Consider the following 15,147-nt stretch of genomic DNA (forward strand, 5'->3'; position numbering starts at 1 on the left):
TTTGGGGAGAAATATTGCAATGTAGTTATTTTCGTCCACTTGAAATTTCTCCTTCATTTTAAGTAGGACAAAAAAATGCTTACACAAAAGTATACACATTTCTTAGAGGCTTTATATACAGCTGCACTTTAGTGTTGTGAAAAGGGATACTCTGTGTAATGTACAATAAAGATAAGGTTTTAATCGCTGTTATAAATTAATATATTTGATGTTTAAAATGGTTATGTAATCTACATATATGTGCAATAAATCAAAATTTCACCCACTACCTAAAATATACATAAAGGAGCAATCAAATCAAAGGGTTTTGTAACTGTGCTTTCATGTCCTTCAGAATGGAGAACATCTGAAGAATTTTTAGTTACATGAAAAGACTGTTTAAATTTCTCTCTTTTCTAAAGATAATATATTGTTCTTTGTGTTCAATATGTCCCACGGGTATAAAATGTTTCTGTTTTTAAAACTGAAACAAAAAACTCAAATCTTGCAGAATTCTATATTCAATTTAATGAGCTTAGTCTTTTAATGCATCCTGATCTAGACCTGGTTATCACTCTATGATTTGATCACAGACGTATCACCTTCATCATACTAATATGTGTGTGATAAAGCTAGTAGTTCTATGAAGAGCTAGTTCTCATTAACTAAACCAAAGGACTTGGAAAAAGTTATTACACAAAAATGTGACATTATGAAATAATAATTAAATAAATTATATTTAAATTTATAAAATAAGTCATTAAATAATTAAAATAAATAATTTAAAAAGCAAGGCAGTGAGGAAAATAGTGCAAGTAAGCTTGAAAGCTATTTGGAAATCTATAAAAACAAAAAAGAAGTGGCACAAAGAAGTATATTAAAACTAAACTTTGGTTTAGCTTGGTAGGATCATATCTTTTTTTCATTATTCAATTATGTGTTCTTCTTTTGTTTGATCACTTAACTGAGTACAAAGAACTACAGCTCTCAGCTTGGTTTAGTCCATTTATGTATGGCAATATGTGCTAGACCAAGATTTAAAGAACCTCTTACAGATTAGTAGAAGTGAGACTGTTTCTTCTCAAGTGGATCAGAATTCCAGAATAGAAGAGGTTCAGTATATACTGTTCAAATTAAAGGAACATACTCTTCATTAGATCTGCTAGTTTCTTGACCTGAATATTTTTATAACTATACATTTTTTATGGAATCCATTAGTTAGGCCTGGGCTGTATCATTGTTCAAGAATCATATACATTTTTTAATCAAGCAATGACTTATATTGCTCATTTTTTTCCCAAAGATTTATTTAAAAATATATTTCAAGACACAATGTTCACCCTTTCCCTTCTCCTTTTAAACTATAAAAAGATTTACAGGGAGACAAAAAGACAAAAAAATGACAAGAGAATTCCTATTCCCATGACAGAGTAATGCAAGCACTTCATTTTCAAAAGCAGAGAAATATATGTGCAATTTATGAGAACTTGGGTAGAACTTGTATGTGAAGCTTAAGATGTTATTTGCTTCACTTTAAATACAAAGCAACAGAGACTACATTTGGTAAGTCAGAGTTTTGATAGAAAACTGACAAGTAATAAAAATCAATGCAAGTGCTTGGACTACATGAAAACTAGTTATAGTTAAAGCCAAATCTTGGAAGGCAGCAAGTACTCTTCTAGAGTAATGAACATTACTATGACATATAAACATGCACAAATTCACAGACTTCTGAATTCCTGTGCTTACTGGGTTTGAGCATCTTGCAGAAGCCACTCAGCACCCCACTGAAGTGCAGCCTTGATAGCAGTGCTGCAGCTGTCAAATGCAGGTGTTAAATGACACCTGCAATTCTGTGCTAAATGCCATGAGAACATGTGATAATATTTACAGTTGTGGATTCCTTTCTTAAAATTATTGGGGGAGGGGAAAGTTGAAAAAAAAAGGCAGAAAATTAATTCAGAATTACTGTAAAAATTAACGCTTTCCCCTTAAAAGTCATATTAGATCAGTTACTTTTCCCTTCCCTAAAAAATAGTGCTACAGGCCAGTATTCATTAAATGCACAAATGAATTCTTAAACTAGAATTTGTTCTCAAAGACAAGGACAAGATGTTTTTATCCAACAGCATGAGGTAAATGGAGCTCTGGTAGATTGATGGAGTCTCAGCAAAGGAATAGATGTGTGCAGTTCTCTCATTTGTCTCACTTGTTACTGTGCTGTTGAGCTATAATCAAGATTTTCATCCAGTATGAGTCAACCAGGACCATAGAATCACAGAATCCTCTGAGCTGGAAGGGGCCTCAAAGACAGTTTAGTTCCAACCCCCCTGCCATGGGCAGAGACACCTTCCACTAGACCTATTTGCTCACGTTTCCATCCAGCTGTATATGGGAGGAAAAGAGATCACCAAGGTAGTAATCTGTGAGCAGAATGGGAAACACTTGAAAAAGGTGATAACTTAGTATATTCCTAGTCCTGATGGGGTCCAAAAGCTCCTGACAATGTACAAGCAAAATTAATTTAAGGGCATCTGAGGAATGAGACCAGGAGAAAAGAGTAAAAACAATGGTATCCTGAGTATTTAGGAAAATGGGGATAAAACCAATTCAGATTCCTGGTGTTTATTCAAAAATGTAGGAGGAAAATCGAGATGTCAGACTTGAAAATGCTCTTATAAAATTACGAATGTCTAGAAATAGGAGATTTTCAGTGGTGATGAATTAAATCAATAGAAAGTTTTCAGGTCATCTGTAGAAATACAGACTAGAACATCAAGCCAGAAATAAGTGTTGGAATGTGTCATAAAGGCAGTTTGAGATGGAGTGGATGAAATGGGAAATTAAGCAGTATGCTCTGAGTACCAACAGACATAAAAAGAACGATTTTTATTTAATCCATCATTTAGAAATGGAAGGAGTGTGCATTGTTGGTTGTGGAGCAAAGAGGGTCAGCAGCCACATGTGAGACAGGAGAAATATCTTGAAATCATTGATTACAGATGCCTCTCTGTTTATAAAATCAATTGCCTGTTCTTATATGCACAGTCATGCAGTCTGAAGTTCTAAACACTTTCCTACATTTTGAACATTTTATTGCCAATATTACAGATTAATATAATGCAACTACAGTACACTCCAGAATTTTTAAATGAAGGACTAGTGACCATATTCTATTGCATTTTATTTTAAGTCAGTTTCACACATTTTTCTTTTTAGGTTGAGTATTCCTTGAAGCTTATTTTAAACTGGAATGACAACGTGGTCTACAACTTCTTGATCATTCTACAATGGTGATGCTTGTTTTAGTTGAATTTATCAGATGAGTATATTTTCTCAGCTTTCCCTCAAAGAAACAAAAATGTCTCTGATTGATAATTGACTCAATGAGCTGATGAAATCGTACTGGTGGTTTACTTACCCATTAACTTTCAAGTGTGATTTTTTAAAAAAAAGCTTCAAAATACGTATGATACTAGCCAATATTTTAAAGGCAAATTATAAGAATAGCCATCATCATGAATGACATAAAGCTCCCAGTGAAGGACTCCAGATCCTGAACAGTCAGTGCAGCAAACTCCACCACTAACATTAGCATGAAACCACTGACTCCATGACCTAGAGAAGAAAGGATGATTATAATACCAGGTAACATGCTGGAAACTAGGAACTGAGTTACAATTTTAATTGCATTATTGCTATTATGATGACTTTCTCTAAACATAAGTATCTACCTGCATTATTTTTTATTCTTTTTTCTCCCCCTGCAATAATTGTATCTAGACTATTAAAATTTTGCTAACAGTAAACTGATGGCTTAAGGTGTATATCTGTAAACTGTTCCTATGGTTTTGCCTCTAAAAAGTACTTTGAATGCAGCCACAATACCTCTGCAATTAAGTTTATGAATTTCATAAGGGAAAAGAATTCTCTTAAATTCATGTTTACTGGAGGACTATATAGTAAGATTCTGAGTGGAATATTGGCATTGCTTGCATTAAAAGGTATGGGAACAAATAAAGTGTCTAAAGCTCTAATTGATCACTTATATGTAAGACTTCCTGGAGAATTTGGAGGGTTGAGATGTGAATTTGTGGCTACTTGCATTTTCCTTGTACTCTTTTTTCCTCACAGAAAGCTGAAGTTTTAGATTATTATATGATATTGATGTAGTCATCTGCATGACTATTCCAATGGAGTTTCTGGATATATTTTATTTTGTGTTTGATTGTCAAATCACATTTTTATACACTTCTAATGCAAAAGCAAAAACTAGCAAATTTATAAATAAAGGGGGATTGACTAATATTTCACTCAGCTCTAGTTACACTTTTTTTATCCTAATTTTGAGATTATTTATCAAGCTCACATGCTCAATAGATATCTTTTATCATGTATTTTCAGTGCCATGTTTCTTCTTATGGTCAAGAGCCTCTGGTAGACAGCTTCAAATATTTTTATAAAGCGCTTGATATTCTTAGCATTTTTCAGTTTTGATCTTTTAGATTATAAGAATGTTTGTCAATCTGATTAACACCATTTTTGAAATATTTTCTAGTTTATAAAGCTAAATAAAACAACATAAACAAATTTCCAAAGAAACAGAGGGAAATGGTGTGAGGTAGTATTTGCATTCCAAAGTTTCTTGATCTTGTCAGATGAATAGCATCCCACACGGACAAAAAAGAAAACGGGCACAATAGTTCTACGACTTGCCATGAAAGTTATTTCTTCCAGTGAAAAACAAGGCCAAAAATGAATGCAGCATTATGTTAATATCTGTACACAGAGACAGAGAAGAGGAAGAGGATAAATTGAAGCCAATCACATGGTAAATATAGCATTTCTGAATGTATGACTGTTGCTTTCAGAACAGGAATACTAGATGCTTTTCAAATTCACCAGAATTTAAAAACAGAAGAATACAATAAGCAATCCATCTTTACCTTGCTTTTATTATATCAATAGGATATGAATTAGCATAAATCTTTAATAAGGAAGCTACCAGAGTAAAACTTATGGCTTGTTGTATAGGGACCTGCTAGCCCAGGGAGAGAATGAGCAATGTGTTATGTCTGGGAAGCGGTATGGGATTAGTCTAAAGTGGTACACTTCCATTTTTCTTCACCATTTAGGAGACAGAGCAGCGCATCTTGCATCCTGAACCTGTAGGTAATAGAATGCACTACTACATATGCATAAGTCTACATATATATGGCTTATTCCAGGATGAAAGTTCTTCCTTTAAGACTGCTCCAAGTGGAGTTTTCTGACTGGGCTTGAATCTTCATGGGTATTTAATATAGCAGGTTAACAGATCCTCTTCAGCTGGGCAAATAAAAGACAAAAAAACCCTCAGAGAACTGCAAACAATATTCAATAATACTTCCTGAGGAAAATATGCATTCTCTGGTGTTCTTTTCCTGCCTGCTATATTTCAGGTGTCTGTAGCAGTCTATAAATATTACGTGTCTTAGTGGAAAAGAAAAAAAACATGTAATTTACAGTGATTAATGCTAGCCACACAAAATAAGAGCAATCAGCTTGCCATTTTACATAACACTCATATCACACAGCTCTATCTCACAAACACACTGCAGCTGTTCTGTAGGTTAGTTAAGGCTGATTTAGATATGCAGTTAAGCAGTAATCTCTAATCCCTCTCAAATATTTTGATTTAATCCTTGATCACATATGGATATTATTTTTTTCAAAATATATTTTTGCAGTATTAAACAGAAACCATACTTTGTGTTTATTTTCTTTTGCATTGAGATGGTATATTTGGGTACCACAATCACAGTTGCTAGAAGTCACATACATATCTGTGTCTCTAATCACCACTTTCCTCTTTTTTTTGTTTTGTTTTGTTTTGTTTGTTTGGGTTGATTTTTTTTTTTTTTTTTTTTTTTCCCTTTTTTTTTTTTTTTTTTTTTTTGCCTCTGCTTGATAGTTTTCTTGCTATTATTTTTTTTCTGTTTTGTTGCAAATTTCCTACACAGGCTCAGATAGCTCAGCAGAGAAAGCTGAGTTAGAGAGAAGTAGTCAGCACTGCCAAGAAACATGAATGTCACCACAAGTAAATGACAAGACTGTTGGGGATGACATTCTTTTGCTAAATAATAATAAAAAAACTCTGTTTTCATCTTGCCTCCATAACAAGGACATACAGAACATCACATAATTTACTGTTCTCACGTTTGCAGGTGATATTCTGTAAGTGGACTATGGTAGAAGCTACAATTTTGCATGTAAATTATTTTTATCATGTTTTGAATACATAGAGCATTTTGCTGTATACATTGTATATAAAGGTATTATGAAAATGGAAAAAAATTAATTTCAGCACATCATAACCAAACTAGTTAATTTATTTTAGACTAATGATTTGTTTACTTTTACCGTTTACATTCATGAAACCTCATTCTTTTGGAGTGGTTTTATAGAGCTATGTTGATTTTGTACATCTACATGTGTCATATATATGAGCAGCTACATCTCTGGATCTATACTGCTACTAAAATATCATCATGAAGATAAGAGTTCTGTAAAATATTGAAGTAGAGATTGCTAATTTGGATAATTAATGAAATCTGAAGTATTAATATTGTCCCCTGAGTAGCAAATATAAAGTAGTGATGTTGATACACTCTCTATATATTGTGTTAAATGTTCTTGACTGAGTATTTATTTTTTCAGGAATATTCAAGATAATGTAAAGACAGATTTTTTTTTTTTTTTGTTTAATTTTGTCAGGAAATAGTATCTCCTGGAGTTTGTATCACATTAATCTCATGGGTGTTTCTTTTACCCAAGCATGCTGTAAAAAGGAAAATATTATCCCGAAATGTGAGTAATGTTAGGTTAGGAAGGACATGGATCTGCTGGACTGAGTCCAGAGGAAAACCAGAAAGATGATCAGGGGGCTGGAGCCCCTCTCCTAGCAAGAGAGGGCTGGGGTCATTCAGCCAGGAGAAGAGTCAAAGTAGTTATTTATTTATTCATTCTGCATATTATACACAAACTAGTCTAAACATGCATCATGAAAAATATTTTAAAATATATTTTTACTTTAAAAAATTTATCCAGAAATGCACAAATTGCTTCAGTTTCTTCTTTATTCCATTTATCAAAACAGTAATTCACATTCTTTCATTCCTCTGTCAAGAGATGGTCACTACTACATATCTGTGATGACCTTGCCCGGAATAAGTGCTAAAGTCTTCTGAAACATTTACAAGAGTAAAACATATAAGTGGAAACATGCACTGAATCTACATATTTTGCTGTATTTAGAATTTAACTATTACTTGAAAACTTTATCCAAAAATTATATTGAAGAAACTTGTTCTCTTGACAACGTTTCACCTTGCCTCACATATTTTTTTATCATTATCCTTGTCATTATTATTATTTCTTCTGACTGAATGTAAAAAAGTCCAAAGTCTTATGTTCCCAGATTTAGTTTTTGCCTATAGAAATTAAATCTGAATCTCTGTGATCAAAGGTTATTTGTGCATTTCTAACTAGACTGCCATGTGCCTTTATCAAGCTAATGTTTTCCTGTGAAATATAAGATAAGAAACTGTGGCGCTGACTTCAGTATGTGTTGAAAAAGACAATAAAATACTTAGAAGAGAAAAAACCCTGACTGGAATGTTTTCATTATAATTTCTATCTAGATTTCTATCTAGATTAGTGTTTCAGATATATGTCACACTTTTCTTTACAGTTCAGGCACAGTTCTGCAAGCCAAACACAGCAGCTTCATATTTCAGTTCATTACTTAAGTCAAACCCCATGGTAACTCTACAAAGTAGGTTTCAATTTATTTTATTCAGTTGATTTCACCTGTCTGGGGAATTCTCTTCGGAATTTAAAACAAGCCCAGAGGGTTGTCTTACTGAAAGATAATAACAAGAAGAGAAAAAGCAGAAAGTTCTTGTGCTGAGCAACAGTCATCATTTACCCTTTCAGCATATAACAACATAGTAAAGGAATACGATAAACTGTTTCCAACTAGCAGCAAACATTTGATAAAATTTTAGAGAAATATGATATCATTATTTCATACTTCTTAAGCTGCTAACATTTTTTATGGCTTAATTCTTTTTGACAAATGCAAGGCAGAAACTCTCTGTTAAATGGGAAAGTAGGCAGAGGCACTATTTTAACAGTTAAAAGAGTTTTCTGCTCTCACAGGATGTTAAAACCATGTCCTAAGAGAAATTTCCTTGACTTATCTATCTTTTCTGGTCATTTTACCATCTCACAGAGACCTCTGGCAATTGCAGCAACTGATGCATGAAAAGCTCATACTCAAAATGTCTTTAGTACATTTTGTTTCCTTGGCTTATAATTTACCTCAAAGCAAAGAGAAACAGCAAGACTAGGACACTAGCTGTATAAATCTGTGTGTTGCAGAATAACCAGGTTTCCTAGACCCTCGTTTAAACGAGGTCCTAGAGCTTCATTCACTCATTCTGCTTTAAAAGTAATGGAAACTTCTAAAAGCATTACCATCCTCTCAAAGCACCATGAAAAACATATTATCTTCACATCAATACCCATACCACTGATGTTTCTTCATACACATATTCCAAGAAAGTATATTCATTTTTTTATATTATTTTAGAAAATCTGGATGTAGTACAATTTCTCATTTTAATTCAATAGTAGTATAATAAAAAGATTTCTTCTCTTATATTTGTTAAACATTTTTATTAACATTAGTGTCACAGGCCATCCATACAGGTATAATCACAATTATTTTAATTAAACAAGCAAACAAAGCTATTTTTTTAGTATTTTTTAAATACTAAATATTTTTATAGGTTTGCTTAATATTCTGGACAGCATATCAATGGCACCTCATTCTTTCTGGAACTTAGAAGTTAAGGTATGATGGGAGTTTAGATAGCAACAGCTTAAATAGGAAACTTACTTTAGTTGCAACTGTTTTTTCTCAAAACCAAGAAAACAACCAGAGTGTTTGAATTACTAAGTCTATAAAAGAAAAGAATAACAGAAGTTCAGAATGTTTTGTCTTTGAAGAGAACTAAATTTGCTACTTGATAAAAGAAAAAACATTGCTCAGATTGAGATTCTCAGCATTTCTAATTCTTAGGACTGCTGCCCAAAACATGTTTTTGAACAAAATTTATGGTAATTTATTTCTGTTGTGTTTTATGAGCAGGAAAGTATATTTTAGATGTTGTTAAGAGCTAATTGATTTAAATATTAGTGTCAATAGCAAGTAACTAAATTATAAATAATTATGTACTTTTCTACCTGTTCATGGTAATATACCTGGGTTTTTATTTAAAATAAAGGAACAAAAACCCAACAGATGTAATGTACATGGAATCATGAGTGTTTTCATGTGCAGTCTTTGAAGCTCATTAACAGAACTGTAATGGCAGAATTACAGTAATGGTTTGTTGAAATTAAAAAGCTGTGTTTTTACCAGTAACCAATGGTCTCTTCAATAAAATTAACAAAGTTTTACAGAGCCAAAATATGGGAAAAATTTCAGGGAGACACCAAAATGTGTCAAAAAGTGAAACAGTAAAAATACTTTTATCTGTCAAGTCTCATTAGGATGGACTACATTTGCTCTAGTGTTTTGCATATGGTATGTCATTGGTATCAGGTATTCTCAGCAATCTTAAAATGATAATAAGAGGTAAAATCTTTCTATACAAAAAACCCCCTCACCTAGTTTTTGTAGACAGAAGCTTTTTCATTTTGTTCTCTGTGAGTGAGAGGTTTATAAGGGTTTTTAACCTTTGAGTGAAATGTCTTGGATATTGTGCTTAGCTTGTAATGAGTCAAAGAAGATACCAGAAATGTGACCAGAGACAAAAGACAGGAAACAAGCAAAAAAGGAAAAGAAAACATATAGAAAAAGAAGATAAAAATCAAGCCCAAAGTCCAGTATGAAACAGACAGGGATTAACAGTGTATTACACTGAAATTATTTTGAATGTACGTGACAATAGGAAATAGGATTGCTTCCTGTTACCTTATCCCCTCAGAGGCTGCAGTCTGAGAGTCACATTGTCCAAGAAATGATGACCTCAGGTGTACGAGGTATAAAGACATTGTTGCATAAATAAGAACTTACTCTGGTAAATTTCTTATTGCCTTAACATTCTTGTAAAAAGAAGGAAATTCAGAATTTCTAACATTTCTAGTGATATTTTTTAAATGCCACACTCTAAATATGTCATTATGTTATTATTGCCAGCATTTGACTTAACAACATGTGCATATTTCTCAGACTAAACTTTTTTCTGGTTTCTTTGGCATCTGAGTATGTTTATAAAGAAATTGTAAGAGATTATGAACTTTTTAATGGAATAGAAAAATACTTAAGTTGAAATTTTGTTCATAACACTCGTTTTCACTCTAAACATGCTCATATTTCTGGTAAACACAGGGGCAAATCTCTTTATGACTAAACATTTAATATTTCTTGATGTTTTTAATAAATAATAAATGAAAAACACTCTTGGAACCTTGAACATAATGGCAAGATGTTATTTTGTTTGGAACACATTAAATAAGTGGGGTATTTTTTAAATGACATTTAAAAATATTCCTATATTTTTTGGTTTAGTAATGTGGAGAATGAACAATGTCAGGCAACAGAGCCACTTCTTTACACGGGAGGCTAATCTAAAGGTCACCACTTATGGAAAAGAACTTGTGAAGGTCAAATTCAGTATGAGAGAAGAGTCCAAATAAAATGAACCTTAGGCAAATATAAATACTTCCTTGGACATTTATTACAGAATGTTAATAAAATGAGAAGCCAAATACTGAGCAACCTTTGAGGTTAGACTTAAACGGGCATAAGGACTTCACTACTCTCAAAAAATTTCTGAGGACCTTGTCTTGAATATAAGCAAAGTTTTGCCATTTGATTTAAATTTAGAAGATAATTCAAAATTGCCTGAAATGTCCTAAATGGTGATCTAAACCATTCTCTGTTAGATAGCAGAGTTCACAATTACCAACTCTGTGTTGGGGGAGTTTCTAGTTCCAAAATTATTTGTGGTTAGAAATATGACACCAGTTTTACACATGTATCACTTTAAGCTTAGTGGGAGGAAGCAGAGAGCTGCCCAAAAGGAAGATGGGATCCTGAAACACATGTTTAATTTCTGCTACTAAGAATATATAATTCTCCATAAAGTAGTTATTTTATGGTAATTTTTGCATAGTGTTATCTCATTTATAAAGAAAATAGTCCACCATAATACTTGTATAAATCAAGTGTTGCTGGATTGCTAAATGACTCTAAAGCCAGATGTAATTGCTAATTAAGTATCTTGTAAACACTGAAGTATCTGGAAAAATTCACTCAAGGGATTGGTTTCACAAAATCCAAAGCATCTAGTATTTCCTGTTACACAGGCAGCTAACTGCCTAGGACTAGTACATGTGCTTTACAGTGATCACCAAGAGGATATCTCAGGTGACAAACATTTATTTAATAGACTTTTTTGTCTGACTTTCAGGTAGTTCATGTCAGTTTTCAAAATGGCTGTCAGTACTTCAGGCATTCACATTAAATTTCAGTACAAGAAAGTACCTAAGAGTTTATTTTATTTTGTAGATATTTTTGTATGCACACCACATTTTCACTGTTTATTGTTATTATTCATCTAAAAAATAGGTCTTTCATCCACAGAAAAAGCTGTTTTGTCAGAATTGAACTTGCTGGCAATAACCTGTTGTGTGCTACCACACCTTCTTCTAATAATGCTCTGTGCTTGTTTTTAACAACTACCATTGGCCAAGATAAGCTCTCTGAAAGTTTAATCCAGTCCTTATCTACCTGAGACTGACTTTATAAAGTCTAACTATAGGCGATTTCTTCTTCATTAGAATCAACTCTTTCATTAAACTAATTTACTAAATTGAGGTTATACGTTATGGTCACTATTTGGATGTAATATTTACCATAAAGACATAAAAATAATTTAATATAAATTGTTTCTGGGAATCAAATCTCTGCTCTGTATCAAAACCAGTGAAATCTTGCAATATGTTACTCTCCTGTCTGTATTGTATTGTAGCAGTACAGAAGCACAGTGCTTAAACTCCCTGCTCCACTCTGTTGTGATTTCAGGGCACCTTGGAAATCAGTGCCAGTACATGCAAGGCATGGTAGATTTTCATAAGCACGCAAGGAGGAATTTGCATTAGCTAGCACAAACACCATTACACATTGCTTTTGGGCATACATACCTGTCTTTTCAATGAGCACCATGTCCAGCCTGACTTGTCACATGCAGAGTTCTGCAAAGATTCAGCTAAACATCAGGTTTCATTTTTGCTGGGAAGAGACATCTACCAGAGACAGAAATGTCCCCTGTAGCAGGGGAAACAGTACTATACTACCTCTCAGCAAAAATAAAAGATTAAGTTAATTAAAAATAGGTATGGTGGCCACCCAAAGAGACATGTTATGAGGTGGCAAAGACAGAAATGATAGCGACAAGAAAATAATTTACTCAAGATTGTTGGCTCCTACTAGAAGGATAAATACTGCCTTGGTCAGTGCAAGTCCAGGGACTGTTTAGTTACAGCTCACTGCACCAGCTCCTGTGGATGTGGTTACTGGTTAGTGATGGCTCAAGCTGATCATGCTAGCAGAATTTCCCTGCTCTAGAAGCTCAGCTGCTTTAGCCGCAGCCAGTAATTGAATTTTAGGAGTTATCTATCTTTGCTGTATCATGTCACATTTTTTTTCACCTTCTTTGTTACATGATACCAATCTTCAGTACCAGTTAGGGCACAAAGCCTCTGAGTTTGGAGCTGATACACACCCAGTGCTATCTGATGACTGTTGAAGTTTCCCTGTAAAACACTGCATGAATGTTTTCCCTGTTTCCATTTTCTCTTTGTTTTTCTTGCCCATCGGCAACTGTGCTAGATGTCAAAATGTTATGCACTACATCAGAAGAATAAGTCTAACCTTACCATGAAATGACTTTTGCATAAATAGTGTTCTAGGACAATTATGTCAGCAACAATGTTTGTACATTTACCCCATAGCATTAAACCCAACATTGGGACTGACAATTAAATACTTTTAATTTTGAAATCTGCAACAAATGAATGCTATTTGCAAGTAAACTAAAACAAGAGCCTGCCTAAAGGAATACTCAAAAACTGTATCACCCTATTTTGAACTGTGGGAGAACTAGATTTATTATTGCATGGGAACTTTTCAGCCTTAGATTAAAACCAGGTTTTTTCCTCTTCTAATGCTTACATGAAGTGCAAGGGAAGATTCCTAAGATTTTGAACTTACTCTTCTTATAGGGCATAAACTACTTTATTCCAATTCTTCCTGGATAAATTTAGAACATTAACAAACATACTTCCAGTTAGAGCAAAGGCTTGGACAGTCATAGTGCTGAACTGGTTCACTTTGAGTCTACCTAACACAACTACCCTGTTTGTCTTTGCTTCTTTTCTCTATTTCATTACCTTTTGTTTTTTTAATTCCATGTTTGTGTTCCTCTCATCTGTGTTTCTATTACCCACTCTTCTGTCAGTTTTATCTATCACTGATAACTCCAGTGCTTTGTTTTGCTCTCTTGAAACATCTGTTCATGTTAGACCTTCCACTCTCTGTTTTATAGTCCTTCTTTTCCCCATTTTCTTTCTTTCATTTTAGAATATTATGATACTGTACTGACCCCCTATATCTACTAAAACTCACAAATGAAAAACCTTTTTTCATAATTTTCAATACTTAGCCCTTCTACTTTATAATACAGAAAAAAATAGTGATAGCATTTTGGTTTCTTACTCCAGGAGAGAAACAAGATCTGAGGAGGGGAAGAGAGGGACAGAGAGAGGGAGGGCGGGAGGGAGGAGGGGAAGGAGGGTGTCTCTTGTTAGTTCTTCTAACATCTCAAGGGTGTCAGGCGAAGAAAAGAATAGAAAGTGTGTTGTACAAGTGAAAAAACCAAATTAATAAGTCAGAAGCAGTTCCTGGGGAGCTGACAAGCAACCTTTCTGTACATGTTGGCTGGAAGAAGTAATTGCAAGTCATTTGGGCCATAAATTGCTCCTTGACTTTCTTTTGAAGCTTCTTTCAGTTACTGTTGACATTCGTCTTACCATTACAAACCTGAAGCTCTTCTTTGAGGTTAGTAGAAGCAATTCTGAAAACTGATGCTTTTTTCACACAACTATTGCTCTACTTTTGCTGCAGCTCTGGCAACTACTGTTCACAGTGGGAAACAGTAGAAGCTATTTATTTTTTCCTAAACTTATCAGGTATTAGAAATAAACCTGAAGGTGAACCTTCCCATTGGATTAATTTGATTTAAAACTTACTTTAACAAAACTCTATGCATATATAGGGAAAAAAAAACCATAGCATTTACTATACTTGGGTCACATAAACCATTTAACTAAATGTTCTTTAGGGAGGAAAATGTAGCAGCTTTCCATGAAGTGAAAATTTAGAATAGGTTTGAATTAAAAGACAAGTGGTTTTGTTTATAGGCATTTTGAAACAAAAAAGAAACAAATACTGTTGTGAAATTGCCTGAAATAGGTCATGATTTGTGTACGTTGACTTATTTTGTCCAAAGCATTAATATATTGGGCAGTATATAAAAACAATTCTATATGTAGCTGACCTCTCTGAATAGTTGAATGATTGATTGATTGATTGATTGATTATTGCCCAGTCATTTGGACTTTATAGGAACTGATATTTTCCCTTGCATTTTTGCTGATATGTAGCCTATATTAGTCTGTTAAAAGCAAGATAACTTATGTACTTGGACTGATTTTTTTTCCTAATTTTTTTCAACATTCTGTGATTCAAAATCCCCATTGAACCCCTTAGTTTTTAAGATCATATACTACATATGACTTCCTTTATTCACGTGTCATCTTTTATATTATACTGTGCATAAAAAAAGATTTTGTCTGTGTGCACTGCATTTCCAAAGTCTGTCGGTACACTATAAGAATAGTTGTTATATACATAGCTCTAAAAAAGTACTGTAGCGGTGATACTAATCTTTTTCTTTGTATGTCAGGCTACTTCAAAATGGAATCTGAAAAAAAATTGTAAATAAATTTTCTTCACACCTGTAAAATCTGTGCTGTGCCTGAATGTGTAGAGTC

This window comes from Onychostruthus taczanowskii, unplaced genomic scaffold (genome assembly GCF_017590055.1).
Source record: "Onychostruthus taczanowskii isolate IOZ18803 unplaced genomic scaffold, ASM1759005v1 scaffold137, whole genome shotgun sequence".
Classification (NCBI taxonomy): domain Eukaryota; kingdom Metazoa; phylum Chordata; class Aves; order Passeriformes; family Passeridae; genus Onychostruthus; species Onychostruthus taczanowskii.